The sequence below is a fragment of the Belonocnema kinseyi genome, chromosome 2 (assembly GCF_010883055.1).
Source record: "Belonocnema kinseyi isolate 2016_QV_RU_SX_M_011 chromosome 2, B_treatae_v1, whole genome shotgun sequence".
Taxonomy (NCBI): Eukaryota; Metazoa; Arthropoda; class Insecta; order Hymenoptera; family Cynipidae; genus Belonocnema; species Belonocnema kinseyi.
This window is the reverse complement of record NC_046658.1, coordinates 64,162,543-64,167,294: the sequence shown is the minus strand read 5'-3', so window position 1 is coordinate 64,167,294 and position 4,752 is coordinate 64,162,543. Positions and strand designations below refer to the sequence as shown.

The window sequence follows — 4,752 nt, the reverse complement described above, 5'->3', positions numbered from 1 at the left end:
TCTTTTGAAAAATAAAAAATGAAAATTTTTTCTAAAGCCTCCAGGGGACTTCGTTTTCGCACGAAAAAATTTTATGTGCCCTTATTGCATCCGGACCCACAAATAATGTTGTGAAAAATGTAGTAAGAAAAATGTGTAGCGTAATTCGTAGATGGCCCCTTGCTAATTTTCATGTCATAATTGAAAATATTTACAGCAAATGTTTATAGATTTTTGGAATTCATTTCATTCAATTTAACTAAGTTTTTCGCGTTATTTGCTATTCGTCCTAAAATGCCTTAGATTAAAGTTTTGTATTTGGAAAGCTGTGCATTTCGTCGCTGTTAATTTTTCTTCTCAATTGTATACCACACGAGATAAAACTGTAACCTTCAAATAGGACGAAAAATGTTCCAATTCGGTATAAAATTACCAGAAAACTTTATCCGGAATTATAAGACATTAGAAAAAAAAACTTCAAAATATGAAGCCAATATTTTTTCTAAGATCCTAAAAAAGAAAAATACTTATAAATAAAATTAAAAACGAGAATATTTAAAGTTCCTCGATTAAAAGTTCAAATTGAGAAATCCAAAATTAAATTACGCTACGAATGATAAGCATTTAAAAATGTAGGTGCACAATAATATCCCCAACAAACTAATTTTGAAATCATTTTTATAAATATGTATCATATAATGTATAAATTATATGCAAATTTGATTATTTTTTACAGTAGATTTGGAACGTGTCAATATATGAGATTCCACATGTCCAGCACACAAACAACATTAATTATTTTCACTTAGTCGTTAAGAGACAAAAATGGTATTCAAAAAATAAATATTAAATGATTGCGTGTATTTTGACTTCAAATATGAATAGTCCTGTTTAGAGTAAATACATATATTACATTTTTAAACATTATATTAGAAATAAAATTTCTAACGTTACGGGGTATCGAACCTACATATCTATATGTAAATCTAACACTTAGCAGTCGAGAGTGCTAATCACCGTGCTAAACCGACAAGTTGAAACTCGTTGAAAAAGCCATCCTCATAAGCTACATTTCAGAAAAGTTAAAGTACTCAGAAATTTAATCGTGAATGTTAAAAATGTCTTAATAATAAAATTTTGTTTAAATTTAGTGTAAGGTTTGGTTTTTAGGTGTTTTATACTATTCGAATTTCAAAAAAGTGCCATCGAATTTTTGTCACAAAATGCATGGTTTGCAAGTCTGAACTTATGAAACCTTCAAATTTGTGGTGTCCAAAAGAAATTCACCCAATATTATATCCGCGCGAGGAACATCCATGCGGGTATACGCATCCATTTCTTAATGAAATCAGAAAAAGTAATTAAGTTATAAAAAAAGTTTAACAATTTTATTATTGCCAATCAACGCCCGGCCAGCTACCGTCTGAGCATTCGATCATAAGAGTTGTCTGATCAGAGCCCAGCTAGCCCCCGACTGGGGTTTTGACATAAATTTTGCCTAGCGAGTCTTCGACCAGCGCACGGCTAGGCTCTTAAAAAACAATCATAGCCCGGTCAGTCCCCGACTAGAAACCTTGTTGTACCAGGGCTAACCCGGGCTATTTCCACACGGGTCCTTAAATTGCTATTTACAAAATCTAATTTCATCAATAAATTTGAGAACACCCTATAGGTATTAAAATATTGCTTATCAATAAAAAAAAGTAATTTTAGGCAAAACTATGAATTATATTTCTTAACTTTTTTCGATTTTTAAGCAAATAAAAATCAGCCTACCTCCTTCTTATATCGCCCTTAAAAAAATATTGAAATTCTCTGATAGGAAAGACTTATTAAAAAGTAGACAACCTAATAATAGAATTTCCTGACTAACAAGAATATTGTAAGAATATTGTCATTAACATATATGAATATTTTTATGAAGGACTCTTCAAGTTAACAAGAATTTTGCGTCTTTCTTATTTCTTTAAAACAATGCTACGAAAGATGAATCTATAATTAATTTAAAAAAAAAGTTAATTAAAAGAATATTTTTTCTACGCTAAAGAGTTTTATTGCGCACTCTCTTAGAAGCATTAATTCCTCAGTGCACAGTGTGCAATTTTTTGCCTGGAGCATTGACCTTGTTTTGAAATGGGCAAGACCATTCAGAAAAAATTAATAAAGTAAATTCCGGTCCTGCAAGAAACGCTGAAGCGAGACTGAATAGGGACTCCAACGCGAAAAATAAGAAATAAACGTGACTCGTAACACACGATTGCTTCTGTTGCCAAAATTGCGAGGCGAATGCAGACAGTTTCCACTTGACCGTCACTCTGTTCGATTCGTGTGTTTGTTTATTGAACCCGATAATAGTATCGACCGTGACTCGTGCGAGATTAGCACTCTGTACGTGACTACCCATTTGACAAAAAAGGTATAAACCCTTTCAAACGATTTTAACAATCGTATCAATCTTTTCACGTCCTTTCATTCGAATAGAGGAAAGTCAAATGAATTCCGGGATTGCTACGGATGAAAGTACCTCGTTGTTTCCTGAAAATTGCATTGTTAGTTACGCTTATTCATTACGGTTTTTTTTAAATATCCAGAATCATGAGTCTTATGTTTAATAATAATTCGTAATGCGTTTTGATATTATGTTGTTGACCAGGGTACTGAAATTAGTTTTTGTGTAACGTATGCATGGAATTTTAGCTTTTCAAGGCATGTATAGCATACGGGAAGTGACCAAATCCGAAACGGTGTAAAAAAGCAGTTATCTCTCTAAATTTGAAATAGTGAAATATAACTGATTGTCAGTTAAATTCTTCTAATTTCTGTAGCTAGAATTGAGTCACTGACAATTAGTAGAATTGTATTGATTGGATTAGTAAAACGAAAATCAGTCATTGCATCAGTTATATATACCTGCACTGATATAACTGATTGATCAGTTATAATTGTATTGAAGAAAGCAGTTAATTAGAAGAGATTTTCCAAATATATTTACGTACTACTATCTAGAACATTTTCAATATGTGTCCAATTAAAAAAGGCCATAAAGAAGATTTGTAAATCTCCTTAAAATATACTAAAATTACGCTTTATAGCTTACAGAGCTCTTAAAAAAAATAGCATATTTTTTTAAATTATCTAAGGGTATCTTTTGATGGAGGCCTGTTTTGAATTAATCGTGGAATTAATATTTTTCATAGGATTAATTTCTAGCAAATTTCATTAGTTGATAACCTAGACACGAACTCGATGTGTCGAATAAATTAAAAGATTCATTCAAAACAGGTATCCGTGAAAAGGCATCCTAATTATGTGTGTCTTTACACAAGATTTTGTATTCTCTCAAAAATTAGCACTGTTCAAGTTTAATGCGTTTTCGTCATCTGCTACTAATTTGGGCGCCTCGATATAATGCGCTCGCCTTAGGGTCGCGAAGTTGGTGCGGAATTCAAAATGGGCATTCAAAACAATTCTAGTAATTCAAATTTATAATTATCATAAGATGGACAAGAATGTATATAACTTGTATTTATTAAAATTTTATTAATGAAATATAAGTTTGTTTCTGGAATTCTATGAAAATAAACTCTTGGTCATACTTCAATATTATAAATAATATTGGAGTATAAATAAAATCTTAATTAGAAATTCTTCCTCTAACAGTTTATTCTAAGTTTATAATTGATTCACTGCAGCTACGGTTTAGCTGACTAACTTCAGTTACAGTATTTTTAGTGTTAAAATTAGTAAACTTCTGAAAATAACTGATCGATCAATTAAAATTAGGTGTTACTTTTTCTATACATTACTCTTGCGTGTTTCGATTCATAATTACTTTCCAGGGCTACTGGAATCATAATTTCACTTTATTATGTGTTGACGCTTGACAGACTGTGAGTAGTGAATAGTGAACTGTCCAACACGCAGTGATAAGCTACCATAAATTACTTATAAATTACCACAAAATTCATAAAATGTTAGGAAATTTTGAAATTTATGGATACCTGAAATTTCCAGTAATTTATCAATTTCAAAACACTTTGGATTCCTTTCAAAAAGCTTTGAATACCTTAAATATCCCAAAATGTTCGGTAATTTATAATTTAACCATATATTTCCTAAATCTCTCGTAATTTCTGATATTCAAACTTTTTTTAAATTCTCCGGAAATTTTCGAGAATTTTTGGTGATTATACCATAAATTCCCAAGATTTCTCGAAAATTTGTTTTTATTGTTTCTCAAATCAAAAAATACCTGCATTTGTTACAAAAAATAACGTGTGCCGCAGTTGCGAAAAGTTATCAGTTTTAACACTTGTGAAGTTTACAGTACTTGCCATCAACTTATCTTCAAGTCGTTTCCGGGTTGTCTTTGGCTCGCCTGCAACTCTCCTTTAATTTTCCTCTCTCCTCCAGAAAACTTCAAACACCTGTGGAACTGTATTCTTTCCGTACTTGTGGCACACTATATTATTTTGTCGATTTAATTCCAATTTTTGACCTACTTGGGTAAAACCAAATGGATTTAATGTTAAGCTGTGAAAAAATTCCTCTTTAGCTCCGCTAGAATTCGAACTCAAGTCCTGAGATTGCCTGATAAATGCTCTTACCCACTAAGCTACGGAGGAGTAAGAAATTCACAATTCATTCCACAGCCTCGTACAAGCGAATAAGGACGCTATTTCAAGTCTGGTAAGAATTGAAAATTTTAATCTTCCTCTTTATTCATAATGTGTCCCCTAAGGGTTTATATGATTTCCATTTCTTACCATTTTT

The 4,752-nt window shown here is 31.5% G+C and overlaps 1 protein-coding gene across 6 annotated transcripts in view; it reads left to right on the top strand.

The window, feature by feature from the left end:
* The window catches only part of LOC117183093 (sodium-coupled monocarboxylate transporter 1), a 135,720-nt gene that overhangs the window by 66,946 nt on the left and 64,022 nt on the right, over positions 1–4,752 (top strand). Inside the window, exons 1-2 of one of the 6 annotated variants that reach the window (XM_033376251.1) lie at positions 2,298–2,395; positions 4,535–4,668. The exons of 1 other annotated variant lie outside the window; for it this stretch is intronic. The gene's annotated coding sequence lies outside the window, so the exon portion shown is untranslated. Of the gene's footprint in view, positions 1–2,297; positions 2,396–3,744; positions 3,870–4,047; positions 4,068–4,534; positions 4,669–4,752 lie in introns of those variants that run through there. 4 more of the 6 variants (XM_033376254.1, XM_033376255.1, XM_033376253.1 and 1 more) reach the window with 4 other exon arrangements.